This window comes from Monodelphis domestica, chromosome 1 (genome assembly GCF_027887165.1).
Source record: "Monodelphis domestica isolate mMonDom1 chromosome 1, mMonDom1.pri, whole genome shotgun sequence".
NCBI classification, from domain to species: Eukaryota; Metazoa; Chordata; class Mammalia; order Didelphimorphia; family Didelphidae; genus Monodelphis; species Monodelphis domestica.
In genome coordinates, this window is record NC_077227.1 from 605,749,811 (window position 1) to 605,769,581 (window position 19,771).

General features: G+C 35.2%; 1 protein-coding gene across 4 annotated transcripts in view; it reads right to left on the minus strand.

Moving 5' to 3' along the window:
- The window catches only part of SYNDIG1 (synapse differentiation inducing 1), a 290,195-nt gene that overhangs the window by 256,516 nt on the left and 13,908 nt on the right, over positions 1-19,771 (minus strand). The window contains exons 1-2 of one of the 4 annotated variants that reach the window (XM_056813810.1): positions 10,270-10,287; positions 6,607-6,670 (exon numbers count right to left, since the gene is read on the minus strand). The exons of 2 other annotated variants lie outside the window; for them this stretch is intronic. The gene's annotated coding sequence lies outside the window, so the exon portion shown is untranslated. Of the gene's footprint in view, positions 1-6,606; positions 6,671-10,269; positions 10,288-19,771 lie in introns of those variants that run through there. One more of the 4 variants, XM_056813809.1, reaches the window with a different exon arrangement.

Genomic DNA, 19,771 nt, shown 5'->3' on the forward strand with positions numbered 1-19,771 from the left:
TGACTTCCTTAGGGTCATAGAGCTACTAATTGTCTAAGAATGGATTTGAACTGAGGTCTTCCTGATTCCAGGGCAGTTGCTCTATCCTCTATACCTTCCCAGTGAGATTTAATTAAATTACTTCTTGCTTCTTTCCACCCTTGAATTCCAGTGCCCAGTCTTTTCAGAAAGGTCTTTGAATATCTTTCAGGGGTTCGGCCAAGGAACTGTGTACAATTTTTTTTTTTTTCTGAAGCACATATAGCAAAATGGCTCAGACCTAAAATTTTAAATCTTAACCTTAGTTCTCAACTTGTTCCTGAGTTACAAACACAGTACTTGGCATAATCAGCAGTACCTGACCTGATACCAGAACGAATTGTGGGGAGGGGAGGGGATAAAAGCAGCCATGAATGTCTTAATTCTGAATTTCCTGGCTTGATTGTATTTTATTCAGACATTCAGGCAGACAGTTGTGGAGGGTGACTCAAAGATTTAGTCATCCAACAATTCCCATTAACTTTAATGGGACAGCTGAAATTCCCTTCCTTTCCAAAAGGATTCAATGAACACATCCTCAAAAAGCCTTGGGTTCACCTTAAAGGGCAACCTGTTTCTAATGATTTCCTTGTACCTTATGTTTATTTTACTAGTATCCTTGAAAAAATATACTAATGAAGTTTTAGTACATGAAATGTTGGCTTTATAAAAATGTCACAAGAATTAATGCTTCTTACACAGAGGAATTGTCTGCTGACCTAACATGTTCTAAGAGCTTGTGCAGTTCACAGAAGTTGTTATGGAAAAAAATGTGTCAACCCATGGATTTCTAGGGGCACTTATCATAGAGAAGATAACAAAAGCTATGGTAATTCAACTATATAAATAAAGAAATAAGATTTTATTCACTAGCCAAAATAATTTTAGCATTTAGTTTGTTAGCCTCACTTCACAGAGTAATGAATTTTGACAGTTTCTTTCCCAATTAAGTTCAATTTTCCCACCATTCAAATCACAAGGAAATAAATCAGACAAGAAATTTGGGGCATAAGTTGCACATTACTTAATAGTAAGTTTATAAAAGTATTAAAGTATTTTATGACTTACAAAGCACTTTACAAATGTTATTTTATTCTCACAACCAAAGTATGTGTTACCATTAGCCCCATCGTACAGATTAGTTGGGTAAATTTCCTGGGATCACATAGGTAGAAATTGTCTAAGGAAGAATTCAAACTCATCCCTTCATGATTTCATGTCCATCACTATGAAAATTAAATGAACAATTCATTTTGGCACTTCATTATGGAGTTGCTCAGAAACACAACTGGCCAGTGTCATAAAATTGTTCAAGAGTCCGGAATAAGTACTGCTACCAATCATACTTAGCAATTCATAGAAATATTTTAACAGGTCCATGGAATACAAAAAACCAGTGGTCCCAAAGAAGCCATTTCAGCAAATTTATATAGGTTTTAGTTTTGAGGCAAGATGGGTACAAGGGGATTTTACAATAGTTAGAAGGGGTAGGTAAAGACTTACACATAAAAGAACACAGTAAAAGGGGAAATTTTATATCAGACAAAATAACAAACTAGTCAGTAAAGAGTAGTGATGAAGCTGGAATTAAAGACTATTAACACCTGAGCTACACATTCTAATAATAAAGTAAGTAAACAGAGGTAATAAAGCTCATCTAGAAATACTCTTATCACTTGCCAATTAGACATTCCAACTAAAGTTTGATGTCTCTAATAAATTCTGCAAGATTTACCTTGTATTGTCATTGGCTTTTGCAAGTGAATGATACCAATAGAACCAAACCAAAAAAATTATCCTATGACACTAGGCAATAGATGTAAAGATGAAACTGAATTAGTCATATTTACCCTTTAGAATTTGACCTCCTTGAGATCATTTTCTATTTTTATTCCTAGCATATAGCAGGATGCTTAATATACAACAGTTAAACACATTTTAGTTTATTAATTCATAATATTATATTAAAATTCACAATTTATTTCATTTAAAATATTTATTTAGCTAGTGGTCATAAGTCACCTGTTTTTTTCCACTGATTCCCTATCTATTACTGTTTTCAAAAGAAATTCTGTTCCTGCCCTCAGTTCTAGTACTTTGCACAAAAATGATGATCTCTACACAATATTACTATGTGTTGTCCTTCAGTTATTCTTCCCTCTCACTACATGATTGGTCCACATATTTTTCTACTCTGAAGGGTCTCTGATAAAAGCTTCATTTCACTTCTACAGTTCTTGGTTGATTATGTAGTGCAACCTTCTCATATCAAATCTTCATCTCTCCATTTCCCTTTGCTTGACACTATAATGGGTAGAAATAAGGCATAGTGTATCCTGCAAATTAAGTCAACATATAATTTAATATGATCACTTCAGTGAAAAAGTAAGCATAGAAAAGAAAATGATATTGTTGGAGAATATTATTCAGGATCAAGAAATGAATGTGGCTTACACAGAAATTTCATTGTATATGATGATTAAGTAGGAGAGGAGGGACAACAAGTAATCATAAAAAATGGAATTGACTATATTTTTGATAGTCAGAAATGTCTAGCGATATTGATTTATCTCCAATAACATATGTATGTTTTGAAAAAAATCAAAATAAGCAGTAAACTAGAAGGAAGTAAAAAGAAGAAAAAGGTGGGATAGTTAACATAACTCCAGACTAATATTTAAACAGTGGCAAAGGCAACAGATATTGCCCTGTTCTATCTATCATCTTTTCCTTGGGAAGCTTAATCGGTATAAAACAATTGCCCTAACAAAATTCATGCCAAGAGAGCCTAGAAACCACATCAGTTAGAAAATGACTAATTTCTTTAAGAAGTTGAGAAACATGACAGTTGAAGTGAAGACTGACTCACAGTACAGCTTTAAAACTTTCCTGAAACTGAGGCCCGTCACCATTCTGACTTTCCTTTGAACATTCTCATTAGTGTCAGTGTTCTTCCTAAAATGTTACATTTTCAAGTAAACACAATATTTGAGCTTTGGGCAAAGTAGGAGAAAATACAATCAGTCTTTTGCCTCCTCATTCTTGAAAGCTATATGTCTTTCAATGCTCTCTATGATCACATGTCCTTTCCTGATTGCCATATCATAATGATAATTTATACACGTTTTATTTTAGTTCTTATCATATATTTTCCTGGGAAAACATGGAGATAATAAAAACAAAATATACACCAAATGCATACACACTAATTTTCCAAGGGAAGGAGGAAAACACAAATAGGTGGCAGAATCAGTAAAAGTCTTATGATGGAATTTGAGTGAACATTAAAACAAACTAAAGACATAGAGATGAGGAAGGATAACATTCCATGTTTAGTTAATTGTCTGTGGCAAATGCAGTGGTAAGTGATGGAATATCATAATATTGAGTTCATACTGGAACCCCTATCTCTTTTATTTTCCTTTGGTGAATGCCTATATAGCTAGACTTCATCTTGTATACATGAAGCCAATTTCTGGACCCAAAGCATAAGATTTTCCAGTTAGCCCTATTATTGAATTCTTTTTATTCACTTCAGTCCAAGATTCTAACCTGTCAAGATCTTTTTGAATATTAAACTATATAAGCTTTCTTGATAAAGCTATGCTAATGCTTTATAATCCCTGCTTTCTTCTGTTGGTATTCACTGACTATATTTTTATTAATAATACATTCTAGAAGTTTAACAAGAATCAATGTCAAGAGTACTAAACTTTCGATTGTGAATTTCATGTTCTTAAATCCATCCACTCACCTTTTTTGAAAAGTGAGATGTCATTTGCCTTTTTTTTCCAGTTCTGTGGTACTCTCCTCTTCTCCAAAATTATCCACAGAAACCCATGATTCAGCAATCACATCTACCAGTTCTTTCTGTATTTCAAGATGTAGCCTATTTGGCTGAGATTATTTGAATTCACCAAGCAAAAAGGTGCTCTCCTATTATCTCCTTACTTATGTGGGACATCAAATTCCTAAGTGGCATGTCCATTCTATCTTTCCAATTCCAAAGATCATTCTCTTTTTCAAATTAAATGGAAATAAAATAATAATTAAGTAGTGCCAAGTTGCTCCCATATCATTATCTCATTAATTTGAAGCAATAGTCTCATGCTATCTTGGATAAATCTTCTTCCCGTCCAACATATACCTAAAAGCAACCAAAAATGCCACCTTTTTGCTCTAGTTAAATCTCCTTACTAACCTTTACTTGTTATAAGTTTTAGCACTCCTGACATTCTGACAGAACAATGGATGTTTTTGTATGTATTCTCTATTAACTCCCTCCTCTCCCATATTTCTTTTAATTTAAGTTTTTTTTGGTGAGTTCTCATTGAATTCATATTGGTCTCTTTAGATAAGTCTGTTTTCTTCCTCAACAGAAATGTTTCTATTTTTCCATTCAGAATTTCATTTTTGAGCACTTTGTTTCTTAATCTGTATTTTCCTATTGAGATTTTCTTGGAACCTTTTTAAGTCTGTCATTTTATATTGAGAATTAACTTCTGTGGGGGGGTGGTCAGGGTGTTGGAGGAGTGGTAGAACTTTGGGGATGGGACACTAAATATATCAGGTTGGTACATTTTATTGGTTAGTTTTACTGAACTGTATCCCTCACCTGTTTAAAATGTTGTTATAAAGAATAGATCTCTGGAAGGAGATGAAAGAAGAGGACATTCTGGGAATTCTGGGAAACACAGGCATCACATGCCTTAAAATGGCTACATATTTTCTCCAAATTCTCTCTAAAAACCCATGCCTCACCCAAAAAAAAACAAGATCATGTGATAAGGGTAGAACAATACTTTTCTTGGGATAAGAAATTAAGGTGCTCACTGTGCTCAATTATAAATTTATAGTAGAGAGTCTTAATCTTGAATGCTTTCACTCAGCCTCCAAACAGCCCCAAGTCACAAAGGAAAATAAACTATAGTCTTTTCAAGTCCTCTCAGGAATTTCCTTCCAGCTACAGCTTTTGCTGATGATCCTTCCTCCTGAATTTCCCTTAAGTCCTGTTACAAGTAGCAAGTCTCAGATCTTCCCAAACAATAGTTGAGGAGGCAGAGGTATTTAAAGAGAAGAATAATATTTACCTTCTGCATTGGCTTAGGGATCTCCAAGGTAGCAGAAGTTCTGCCAGGAATATCCAATTACCCAACCCTCCCCCAAGCCTTCAAAAAACACAGATTTTGATTCAGTTCAACTGAAGAGCTAAAAGATGGAGGAAACTGGGACCACCATCAAGAATAGGATGTAGGGCTACACCATGCCTGAAGAAAGGAGACTAGAATCCATTTGGTACTAGAACTGAGACCTCAAAAGCTTATATGGAGTCATGAATAAGGCCAGTAAAAAGTAAGTCCTTCATTGAAGAAGAAGGCTTATATCACTTCAAGATCCAGCTCTGAGGGCAAACTCACCATCAAAAGAGGAGAAGACAAAAAAGCAAACAGGGAACATAAAGAAAAAAGAATAAAACTACCCAAAATCTAAAAAAGGAAAAAAATCCAATTAAAAACCTAGAGTCAAAGAAGATAAATTAACAATGAAGGGAAAAAATTAGAATGAGGAAGAGTATTAAGACATCTAAAAAATTCTATACATCTGTAAATACACAGTACAAGACAAAGGGAACTAAATCAACACACAGTCAAACACAGATCTCTATGGTTTCTCACTAAAGCATGGAGCCAAATCAAGATTGTGCAGGATTTTTCCAGAAAAAAATCAGAATCTTGATAGAAGTTAGAAAAGGAAAATGGCAGAATATGTGGCCTATAGAGTATAAATAATTAGAAGAATATGAAACTTAAATTTATAGTGTTAAGCCTGTCCAAAAAAATCAGAGAGAACAATGGATTCAAAATAGAAACACAAAGAGGACAACTTAAGAATCAGACCTCCTAGAAGAACATGACAAGTTAAAGAATCTAAATACCATATCGAACAATGCATGTCTATGTTTGTGTGTATTAGTGTAGATGTGAATGTGTGTAACTGTATGAAAACTGCCCAGAACTTCTGAATTCACCAAAGTAACAGAACATAACAACCAGAAGAATCCACATATTGCCTCCAGAAAAAGAGCCCTTTGCTTTACAACTTAATATAACTTGTGATAACACTTAACAATTCCATTGACAAACAAATTATCAAGAAAAATACCTTCAAATATATAGGAAATGAAATGTCCATGCAATCCAATATAAAATAGAAGTGGCTACTGTCTCTACAACACAAAATAGGGATGATATCTGCTTTATACTGTTTCTGTTTTATAGAATTAATTATATGATGATTTAGGAGGACTTTTAAAATATTGAAAGTATGTTCTAGATTCTAATTTCCTTATATCATGCTATGTATATACTAACATGGATAGCTAGATGGCTCAGTGGATAAAGCAGAGGACCTGGTATCAGAAAAGACCTGAGTTTCAATCTAGCTTTAGACCCTTACTAACAATTTGACCCTAGGCAAGTCATTTAATTTGTGTAAATCCCCTAAAGAAGGGGGAAAAGCCTACTTGGTATTATTTGTACACATAAAGAACATTGTTTTCTATTCAATTATCTAATAACAAATGCAAACCTTAATGTTGAATCTCAAATTGTGGTAATAACCTCAAAAATCCACCAAGCCTCGGTTTCCATATCTGTAAAATGAGAGGTATAGAGTAGGTAATTTAAAAAAAAAAACTATTTCCATGTTATTTATATTTGCAATAGAGTATTCTTTTAACATCAAAACTTCACTCATATCCCTATTGAACCATGTTGTCAATCGTAATATTTTTCTTCTGCATTTCTATTTCCATAGTTCTTTCTCTGAATGTAGATAGCATTCTTTCTCATAATTCCTCAGGATTGTGCTGAATCATTGCACTGCTTCTAGTAGAAGTCTATTATATTTGATTGTGCCACAGTATCTCAATCTCTGTGTACAGTGTTCTCCTGGTTCTGCTCCTTTTTCTCTGCATCAGTTCCTGGAGGTCTTTCCAGTTCATATGAAATTCCTCCAGTTTATTATTCCTTTCAGCACAATAGTATTCCATCACCTTCAAATACTACAATTTGTTCATCCATTCCGCAATTGATGGAAATCCCATCATTTTCCTTTTTTTTTGTTACCACAAAGAGTGTGGCTATAAATATTTTTGTACAAGTCTTTTTCTTTATTATCTCTTTGGGGTAAAAATCCAGCCGTAGTATGGCTGGATCAAAGGGCAGACAATCTTTTAGCTCCCTTTGCGCATAGTTCCAAATTGCCCCCCCAAAATGGTTGGATTAATTCACAATTCCACAATTCGTATATTAGTGTCCCAATTTTGCCACATCCCCTCCAACATTTATCACTTTCCTTTGCTGCCAAATTGGCCAATCTGCTAGGTGTGAGGTCATTAGAGTAGGTTATTTTTAAGGTTCCTTATAGTTCTAACCTGTTTTGAAGTACCATGTACTTTTTTTGTACTTTTCGAAATACCAAGTTCTCTCTAGTACTTGGGGCTGCTCTGTTCAAAGATAGTCATAGAGTATCCATTACCCATAACACCAAAACTAATCATAAGGGACAACGATCATCATTCTCTTGGGAGGTGCTGATTGCCTGGTGCATCAGAATAATGCTGATAATAAAATATCTATACCACATTTTTGAAGTTAACAGATTTTGAATCTGTTAGAAATCCTAAATGTTAATAAAGTAGAGGCAGATAATATCTATTGCTTCCCTTCTTTTCAATCTGTTAGGCCTGCCTAATCTGTCACAGAAGAAATTTAAGATTAGCTTGACATGACTTACTTTCTACAAGGGAATGGAGACATACTGGCTTCTCTCCAAGTTGTTTTAAAATAGCATTTTCCCACATTATTGAGGGTCTCAAGTCTTGGATCATTCCCCATATCCATATTGTCTATTGTGACAGAGGCTGGCACTAAAGGCACTAAACTGTCAAATTTCCCCCATGCATTTGGTCTTTTGGACAATTGCTTCATTCCCTGCAATAGATCCTCATGGTATATTTTTAGATAAGTCATTGATTTTGGATTAGAAAAATCAGGATCTTTAAAAACTTCTGGCCAGCTCATGAGTGAGGAATCTTTTCTAGTTTGTTCAATAAAGTTTTTATGTTCCTGGGGTGTAAAAAGTTCAGATAAAAGAATTTCCACATCCTCAAAATCTAAACTAGAGAGGTACATAGGGACAGAATAAACCAGATTTCAATTAATACAAGTTAATAAATATAGATATATATATTTGTATATATATATATAATTGTTATGAATTGTTACATTGGAATTAGCATTGCATAAGGTATCAGGTAGTTTAATTTTACTCAAGAGTTAAATTTTATATTGATTGCAATAGGAATGAACTTTGTATTAAGAAATTGGTATATTGTAAAACTTTGTTGGCACATAATCCTAACCCTCTTCCCACAACTCAGTCTTAGCATAAGATAGGACCTTAGGTTAGCAAATAGACAGATTAGGATAAGATTTAATATTTTGGGAGGGGGGAGGTTAGATGGGAACAATAAGTAACATAGATAGATTAGAATAGACATAGAAGGTAAGTAATTGGCATGGGCCAAGGTGGCACCACATGGACAACAGGAAATGGAGGATTTATGACAGAGGCTGGCACTAAAAGGAAGAGTTTTGACATCATCAGGGGAGGGGCCCCAGGAGATTAGAATCTTGAGGAGCAGAAGATTCTGGCTGGAAGAGCAGTTGGTCTCTGAGTCTGGAGAAGCCAAAGAGAGAAGGTTGAATAAGACTTTCTCCTGAGGGTTCCTACTTTTTCTTGCTTGTGACTGGAAATCCTTCCCCCTAACATTTCCCAATTGAAAAGGACTATTGAAGAGAAAACCTGAGAAAAGGCATTTTGAATCTCTGTCAGACAACTTTACCTCAGCTCCTGTTGCCCTGGGTCTGAACTGTGGTCAAGGGGCCAAACTCAGGGTGAGTTGATCTGACTTTCCCTCAGGGGGTTTAGGTTGCTAAGGCCTGAGTTCCCCCCAACCTCAAGGAGAGAGGAAATGGGTTTTATTTAGAGACAGGGACCCCCTTTTCCCCCCACTTTCCTTTCCCATTCTTTTCCCTGCCAGTTATTCCTTTGTATTACGCTGATTGAGTTAAGTGACATTAAAGTAGTTATCTTTTTCCCAAGCTGTGAATTAAGTGTGAGTGAACTGATCAAGGGGAGAGACATCTTCCTAAGAAGAAACCCTTTGGTCTCCAATAGTGGAGGAGGGACAAGAGGGACAAGAACAAATCTGGGAGAGCAGCCATAGCTTAGGAGGGAAGGAAGAAGGGGGAAAATCTCCAAACCCCCTCTCTTCTCTCTGAGCCAACCCTAAACATCAGCTGTCCTCTCCTAGATCCTGTTCCCTTTACCATTCCCAAACCTTTTCTCCATTACATCAGCTATCTTCCCTGAATCTCACTTTGAGAAGGGAAGTTTTCACTCTTTTTTTCTCTCTATACAGAAAGACTTAACTCCCGATTACAGTATGTATACATATGTGCATATGTACATGTATTCAGATTTATATGCTTATATACACATTGATCTATATGTTTATATGCACATATAAATTTTCTTAAACATATATACATAGATATAAACATCTACCTATAATTGTGTATGTACTGACTTCTCCCCACTTCCAGTTTCCATTCATTCCCATTAACTCCCAAGAATTCTTCAGTTTAAAAATTAATGAACCTGCAATTATTTTAGCCAATTTTCTTAGTACTAGAATCTTTAAATCAACCTGGTCTGCAAACATATTTATTCAGTCTCCAGTAGTCATTCACCTGGCCTTCACCTTGTCTTTCTGCTGAATTCAAAACAACAATGACCACCTGGGGACCTTTGCTTCTTTGGATGTCAGCACACACCTGCCCACCCATGGCCATTTGCACTCAACTGGAAGAAAAAGAGTAACATGCCCTTGGATAAATGGCCATGATATAGTTGAGTTAAATGAGTGGCTCTGTTAATCTGTGCTAGACACTGAGGTGCTGAATCCAACCTATCTTATGAGTTCTACTTTATTCATGTTTGTTCTCTACTTGGTCTGAAATCTGACACTTTCCAATCCTATTTGGAATCTGATTCAGGCCTATTTGCTCATTTTTGGTATGAATTTATAGATGCTGATTCTGTAATATTTGCTTAAATTCTGATTCGTCTCTGCTTCTTTCTGAAATTAATTCACTCATTTACAGATATTTATTGAGTACTTACCAAGAGTAAACCACCATACTGAATGCAAAGGAAGGAAAAACACTTGGATGAGACCCAATTTTTTACACTCATTGACTTTCAAATTCACTCATGGTTGTCACAGACATAGATAATTGTAATAGATAGTATTATAACATGAGTGCCTTTGAAAATTGCAAAGCAAATAGATGTTTGAGGCTTAAGGTGAATGAGTGAAGTTGTAATATTAGGAGATTATTATTGACCTTCAGATGAAGGATAGCTTTAAGTAAGGAGTGAATGAAATTTGTATGAAGATACAAAATGATATGATATATATAGTGCTTGTAAACCTTAAAGGGTTGTCTAATTATTAGCTACCCTTCGTGTTATTGTTATTATTACAGCTTTAAAGTAGGGAATTTTAGAAACCAAAAACAATATGGGAAAATATTAACAATGATGGCAACTGGTTGAGTCATTCCTCTAAAATATGTAATGGCATTGAAAGTCTAGTATTGTTATGATGACAGTGTAAGAAAATTTTCTTTATGAAAGAAGGATAAGGTAAAGCAATATAGTTGGGTGATCACATAGCATGCGTGAAGAGGGAATAGAGGAGATAAGGCTGGAAAAGGGTTTATGCTATAGTATCGGTTATCTAAAAGATAAATCCAATTATTTTGTCATCAGTTGTGAATTATTGAATATTTTAAGGCATATGAATGATATATCACATCTTCTTATACCTTCTTAGTATAATAAAACCTAGTTGATATTATTAATCAAAGCTATTGAGAAGATACTAGTAAGTGATTGATAGTGGATTAAATATATCATATACATCATTACAGCAGATCATGGATAATTACAGTAGAAACCACAGCCAGACTTCAGATTTACCTCCTTAAAACTCTGAGAGAACTGAGCTTTGGAGACCCTACCTACTAGTATAAGTGTATTTAGGAGACTGTGTTTCAAAAATTTCTCTAGACTGAAGAATAGCAAAAAGGTTGCTGATGCCTATAATTGTTTCATCTTACTTTAAAATACTTCTCTCTCCCCTCTTTAAGTATTTTTAAGAAGGCTTAGTGGACTGAGCAATGATAGGAAAACATTTAGTCTCCCTTGTTCTACACATTCCAATTTCTCTTGGGCTGACTGATTCATTCAACTTTCTGTAAAAGATGAATTAAGTAGAATAAGACCAGTTTTTTGGGGGAAAAACAATTATAAAAACTAGCAATACTATTGACCCAGTGAGGATATTAAATATCTCATGATACTTTTTGTAGCAAGATTAAGGTGTCCTATTTTTCCAAACACACTTAACCCATATTTCTATACTGATATTGTTCATTTTGAGCTGAATGCTAATTTCTTCATAAGTAGCTGCATTGCAGGGATGGTATATTAGTAATTGCATCAAGAGACTGGCATGTAAACAACTTTAAAAAATATAATAAAATATTGAGAACAATCTAGCCAAAAAGAGCTTTATATCAGACCTAATAATATTGTTTTGTTTTTCTTTTTTCCTAATAACATTACATGACTTTTACATACATCCCTATGAACAGGACAACTTTGGAAAGATAAAATAGGGAAATTATATGACAAAGAGAGCTTATAGGATCCCAAGAGAGACAGGGATGTGGATAAACAATTAGTCCTGTGACCTAAATGATAAAGGAACTCTTAATAGAAGAAATTTTCCACCAATACAGTTTAGCACCTTCTCTGTGACTTAGTCTTAAAGGGTTGTATAGACCATTGAAAATTTAAGTTATTTGCATAGACAAGGTCACATGATCAGTATGAGGTGGGAGTGCATGGGATTTAAAACCAAGTTTCTGTCAATTATGAAGATGGCTCTCTATCTACTATACAACATTACCTCTCTGGGGAATGATTTCAAAAAAAGTTGACTCTAATAGAGTTAATTTCATAGCAGTTTATGACTCCTTAGTAGGAATATGAAATAATTACCTACATCTTTCCCACCCAAAACTGTGATCTTGGGAAGCAACCAACATGCAGCTGTGGCCTGACTTCTGTGGGTTCTGCAGTGACAGGTGTAGAATTCATAGAAAAGAAAGTTCTTGCCACTAATGGACTTGGCATTGTCAAATGGTTCAACTTCAGAAATTGATATGATTTGATCTATAGAAGTAACTGTAATGATAATGCATTAAGATAAACCTTGCCACTTCATCCTAATTCCCATGGGACATTTCCATTTGAATTTCAGAAGAAACCTTAAATATGTATAGTCTTCCCATTTAGAAAAAGAGTTCCTTGATAGCAAGGGCTGTCTTACTTTCTAATTATATCCCAATCACTCAGGAAAAAAAAAACAACAACTTTACACATAGTTAGCAATTAAAATGTTTTTTTGGTCTGTTCATATATATTCTATGACATATTTGTATATATACCTTCATAATTTCAAAGTATTTTTGCATGCATGTATCATCTTGCTTGAGTCTCACTTTTAATACCTAGTTTTCTGGATGATTATCATGCCCATTTTAAAAATTAAGAAACTGGGTCTTGGAGAGGTTAAATGGTAGAGTTGGAATGGAAGCCCATATCCTATGATGTGGGTCCTATGACTCATAATACTGTAATGTAGTTGCTTCTCCTCTCTTTTTATCAGAAACTAGATCATTGTCTCTAGATCAGACACAAAAGCTAAAGAGGGAAAATTATTACCCTGTGTGACAACACTTCTATAGAAAACTGGCCATAGCTCTTGTGACTTTTAGGTGATCATCCTATTAAGTGGTCACTGTTGGTTCATTTTTAAGATTCTTTATGACACACTACTATGCCACCAATTTAATTAAGTAAATATTTATTAATTAATTGCCATGTGTTAGAGAATGTCCTAGATGTTGGATATACAGTATGAATGGGAGACTTAAAAAATAAAATTTGGCAAAAGCTGTACTTTTAATGTGCTTGTTATCAAATGGGGATGATATGCCATATGTACAGATATGTACATCATTAGGTATATGGTAAGTAGTAAGGGTAAGGAAGACATCCACGGAAGGTTGTCTAAGCAAATTTGAGGGAGAAGAATTTTGAAAAATAAAATATTCTGTATTGGGAATCAGAGACCTGAAATGTAATTCATTTTCTGACATTACTATGTTACCTTATACAAGTTACTTAAGCTACCAAATTCCTCTTTACTTATCTTCAAACTACAAGAGCTATCTTCCTTTCAAGTATACATTTGTAGCTGTGTAGATCACTTTGGGTTAAGGAAATCAAGGAAATTTTTCTGGAAGAGGTGAAATAGACTTACAAATTGAACATTTTTCCTGATGGCCATGAGTGGCAGGCATGTGCCAGAGTTGGGAAATGGTCTGCTTAAAGGAATTGAGGTTGCATAACAGTATTTCAATATTGAATATCCAGTTTTAACTGGATCATACTGTTTATGAAGGAAAAGTACTGTGAAATAAGTAAGCATAAAAAGATAGTTGGAACTACACTATGTAAGGTGCCAAATGGCAGGCTGAGTCATTTGCCTTTTGTTCTATAGGCAATAATGAGTTTCAGAGTTTTGTTCTTTATTTTTTAATAGAGGAGCAATAACAAAAAAACCAGTGCATTACAGAAATTCTATTGGCAGTTGTGTAAGAATGAACTGGAGAAGAAAGGGACTGGAGAACCAATTCTGAGTCTACCAAATTGATCTAAAAGTTAATCTTTCATGATTCTATGACTCAAGATCAGGAAGTCAGTTACAAAAGGGAAGAATATGTCCCATGGTTCTTGGCAAGGAAGGAGAGTACAGAGTCTAGAAGGTCAACAAGACCTGAGAGGATAAGCTAGTCCAGCCAAGCTATCAGGTTCCAGACTCTATAACATCAATAAAGGGGAAAGGATCAAATGAGTCACTGAGTGTAATGATAGTGAAAGGCCTTGTGCCTTCTGTTTCTAGGACAGAGACGGTTTGCTTTACGTTCAGGTTTTTTGCTCTCTGGTGTGTCTGGATAGTCGTAGACCTATAGACATCTGTTTGAAGCCAGGAAAAGATAGAACCTTAAATACAGAAAGCTTCCAGCAAGGATTCTAACAGATTAAGTGGATTAAAATTCATTAAGTAACCTCTCCAAAACTTTTTTATCTATTTCTTCATGTTCTTTCACAAGAACTTATAATAAATCTAATTGTTAAGCATACTTAAACCTTCAAAATATGTGTGATTACATCTGGGTAGCTCTTCTGTCTACCAATGCAGTTTGAAACCTTTCTTTGCCCTAGTGGATCAATTAATCAGCAAACACTTATTAAGTACTTAGTCTGCAGCTCTGGGAATAAGGATCAGGGCAGAACTTGTGATTATATTGATACAGAATGCTTCTTTGTGAGAAAATTTCTTCTTCCAATTCATATCGGCACCTTCCTTGCAACTTACTGCCTTAGAGTTTATTAGATCAATGATGTCAAACTCAAATAGAAATAGGGGCCAATAATATATGGCAGTCACAAAACTACTTTATATCAGAGGCAGGACTTGAACCTATATCTTTCTAGCTTCAGGTTCAGTTCTCTAATCACCACACTATGCTCTGAGGATACAGAGAATATAGTCCCTCCCTCAAGGAACTTACATTCTAATGGAAGATATAACATATACATAAATGGACATATACCAAATACATATAAAGTAGATACAATGGTAAACTAAGCGACTAAGCTTGGAATCAGGAAACACTTTCATCATTTCAAATCCAGTCTCAGGCTTTTATTTTACTAGCTGGTTGACCCTAGGCAAGTCATTTGACCTTGTTTGCTTCAGTTTCCTCTTCTCTAAAATGAATTGGAGAAGGAAATGGTAAGTTGCTCCACTAACTTTGCCAAGAAAACCTCAAAATTGGATCACAAAGAGTTGGACATTACTGAAATCACTGACCACCAACAACAACTGTGGGTGGAAAGCAGGTGTAATACATGATAATTTGAGGGTGTATGTTTGATGGTATACTAAATAACTAATGGATCAAGTTGTGCGTACCCTCCTCCTGTTTCCCTCTCTCTTCAGAAGCCTTTCAGCTTCCCCTCACCCCTTCCTTCAGTCTCCCTCAAGTCACTCAGTGTAAGCTGTGAAGTTCAAGGAAATAGTTCTTAATCTTCTTTGTCAAACAAGGTGTTTATTTGGGGAAGACAGGACAAGGGTGGAGGATAAGTTAAGAGGGGTAGGATTTCCCTATTCTCTATGGTGAGTGTTGGCTTGGAGGATATTGAGGGAAATGGCAATTCTGTCAGAAGCATGAAATAGAGTCAGTCAGAGAGAGTTATAGGGACAAGTGTCCTTCTTCTTCTGCCTTCTAATCAGCCAGGACACCTCCAACTTGATTAACTCAAGTCCCAGAGAAACAACTAGCTTCTTTCTCCACATCAGCCAGAAGCCAAAAGCCCTTTCAGTTCAGTCCAGTAGTTGGCTTGGCTCCAACTGCTTTTCCCAGTAATATTCCAAATGGAATTTTCATTTGACTGTCAGATGATCCATCCCCAGCTTTTGTCTTGCATGCATGCCTTCTCCACACAGGTGAGATGGGCATGGTAAAGGAGAGAATTAGGAAAAAAATACTTGCTCAGACTTGAATGAGCCTGGGAATCTAAGAGGAAAAGTAGGGATGGAAAACATTCTAGCTAAGGGAAACAGTCAATACAAAGGCACAGAGATGGAGTGCTGTATGTAAAAATAGGCCAGTATGGTTGAATTCTTAAAGGAGATTAGTATATGTAAAATCAGATTGTAAATATAGAAAGGTGTCAAATTGCAAGTTTAAAAGCTAAGTAAAACAGGTTACATCTATACCTATAATTAATAGGGAGCTACTGAATGTTATTGAGTAGATAAATGACATGATCAAGTTCATTTAAGGAAAGTTCTTTTGACTATTCTTCAAAGGTGGATTGGAACTGGGGGAAGTTGTAGTTGTCATGGCCAAAATAATCATAATGCATTTAACTGAAGAAACCCTCAAAAATTACCTAGTTAGCTCCTCAGATGAAGGAGTCCAATGAAAATGTCATAATCAAACCTTGCTCAGGTTGGTAGGACCAGCCAGAGCTCACACACCATCAGTATGAGAATTCAGCATTACTTAAAATAACACAATAAGACAAATGTATAGGATAAATAGCAATGCTGCCTGATTTGAGATTCACCTTTTTTTAGCCTTTCCTAGTCTGTGGCAAAGGCACTAACATGCAGTGAAATGTGCAGAAACAAGAACAAGATGGAGGAGGCACAGAAATAGCATCCTAGTTCATTTATAATCAGTTGATCAGTTTAATCAAATAGCTCAAATCAATATATGGAAATCCCAATTTCCTCTTATTTCCATGCATTTGGAAAGTTACAACACTGGTTTTTATAGGACTTATGTCATTTGGAGGACTTCTGGGTTTTTTAGGGAGGCAAACCTAGAATGTACTGATATGGTAGTAGGACAGGGACTACTTATGAACATTTTAGGGTTCAAAATTCAAAACTTAAGTCACAGTCATTTTTTTTAATATATTTTATTTGATCATTTCCAAGCATTATTCGTTAAAGACATAGATCATTTTCTTTTCCTCCCCCCACCCCCCATAGCCGACGCGTAAGTCCACTGGGCATTAGATGTTTTCTTGATTTGAATCCATTGCTTTGTTGTTAGTATTTGCATTAGAGTGTTCATTTAAAGTCTATCCTCTGTCATGTCCCCTCAACCTCTGTATTCAGGCAGTAGTCACAGTCATTTTTAAAGAACAAAAGCATTGCCATTAGGCACAAAACCTACAGATGAATCTAGATATCATTAATTTCAAAACACATTTATTAAGTACCTACTTCATTCATGCTGTATTCCATGTAATAGATGCTTAACAAATGTAAGGAAACAAAGATATAAATTTTAAAAATGAAAGCTATTCTATCCTTATGGGGCTTAAATTCTAGAGGAGGCACACAACTCTTAGTAAGGAAACCATTCACTAGAATAATTTCTGATTAAATCCTACCCCAGTGTCTTATACCAGAGGTAACCTTGACTTCCCTGGAAAATACTGGCACAGTGTAAAATCAGATAATCTTGACAAAGTCCAAAAATAAGTAAAATTCAGTAAATAACAATGTACCTGGTATCTAAAATCAACTAATTAAGTTCAGACTCATTGAGAGTTTGGAAAACCTTGGATACAATTTACTAAGGAAAAGATTTTCCCAGATCAATAAAACCAGGGAGTTTTTGAAATACTACATCATAGCATTGGGGGCAGCTAAATGACACAGTGAATAGATTCACCATCCTGAGTTTAGATCTAGCCTCAGACACTTGTACAACCCTGGGCCAGTTACTTAGTACCATTTTCCTGTTTCTTCATATGAATGAAGTGGAGAAGGAAATAGCAAATCTCTTCAATATCTCAGCCAAGAACACCCCCAAATGGTGTCACAAAAAGTTGGACATGAGTGAAACAACTGGACAACAACTATTAAATCTCAATCCAAGCCATGGGACATGAACTATGAATACAAGTTTTGAAAGACAGAGCCAAAATATTTTTTTTGAATGACCAAAAAAGGTTAAACTACTCTTACCTTCTGAGAAAGTACTTTGCAACCAGTAAATCAAGACAGCATAGGAAAGAAAACTGTACCATCTTGCACTTAAAAAAAACAACAAAAACCAAAAACCTTGTGAATGCAATTTTGCTCTATGGTTCTAGAATAGAATATAATACCCAAAAATATATCTAAGGCTCCAATTCACAGGCTAATACACCTACACCCAGAACATTCAGATTTGTGGTAATTGTACCAATGAAATCTTATGCAAGAACGCCCAACATAGGCTCTAAAGAGATCATCTAAGGACTAAAGTATTATTTGTGAAACTCAACTTTTTTTGCTTTTACTTTCATGAGTGAGACAGATCATTACATGTAAAATTAATATAGGTTACTGAATTAGAAATTTGGGGGAAAGGGGGCAGCTGGGTGCCTCAGTGGATTGAGAGTAAGGCTTAGAGATGGGAGATCTTAGATTCATATCTGGCCTCAGATACTTTCCAGCTGTGTGACCCTGGGCAAGTCATTTAACCCTTACCACTCTTCTGCCTTGGAAGCAATACTCAGTATTGATTCCAAGATGGATGGTAAGGGTTTTAATAAAACAAATAAAAATAAAAAGAAGTTTGGGGAACAGTTTTTAAGATGGAACAGTTTTTAAGATGGAAACTTTGGAAAAATTCAGAAAAATGTTTCAATATTCATGTTCTGTCAGTGCCTTATGAGGGCATCATGGTGACTCTGGATACCTGAAGGGCATAGTAAGCTCTGTAAATGATTTATGCGCCTGGAAAGGCTCTGAATATAGGTTTAATGATGACCTAAAATCCTGTCACTTGAGAAAGGGTCTAACTAATTTCATAGAGTATCATTACCTGACTGACCATAAGACATATTTTCAATCATAAGAAATGTCAAAGGCTACCAGACAACTCATATTGGCCTTGCAATCTGCAAAGGAGACACAGAAATATACATGGATGAAATCAAGCCATAAAGCCAGCAGCAAAATTGGATGGCATAAGAGCAAGTCTTAAAAAGTGGAAAGTGGGGTTCAGCTGGGTATCAGTATTGATAGCCAAGCTTAAGTTCAAATCTATCCTCACATACTTCCTTTGTTTTTCTGGGCAAGTCACTTAACCACCATTAAGGCTCTCCTGCCTTAGAACTAATACAAGGTATTGATTCTAATATGGAAGGTAAGGGTTTAAATAAATAAACAAATAAACAAACATATACATATATATTATATTGGAAAGTGAAACTAGAGAAAATGTAATATATTGTCTCTCCTCTTTTGTTGGAGAGGTTGTTTTTTAATAGTGTCTGTGTTTGTGTGGAAATTTAGGATATATTTACTACTATCATAGGATTCCAGTTTGTCCAGGTAGAAGGAACTAATCTGGGTAAGTCCCACTAAATGCCAATAGGGCTGGGAGCACAAGACTTTTGTAATGCAAAAAGTTAAGGGAGATGAGTTCAAATACTGCCTCTGGCACTTATTAGCTATGAAATCCTGAGTAAATCACCTAGATTTCTTTGTCTCAGTTTTCTCATCATAAAATGGGGATAATAATAGCATCTCACAGCTCACAAGGCTATTATAAAAATCAAATGAGATAACATATCTAATATGATTTTTCAATCAAGTGCTATATAAATAATATTATTATTGATGGTGGAAGTTCTACTTTCTGAGAAATGAAATTGTCACAATAATAAACTGGGACGTTGGAATGGAATGAGCTTCTAGCAGATGCCAGTACAATTGAATCACTACTCTATTTTGCCTTTTCACCATTGTGATCTTTATCAAGAAGTTACCTACTTCCTTCTTCTTAGAAGATTCACACTATTATTGTTTCTGATAGCTTCTTAATTGGAAACTCAGGCAATGGAAGATGTTGTGGATAAATCAATCTGTGAATATGTATTGTTACATGCAAGAATTGATATGAGTCTA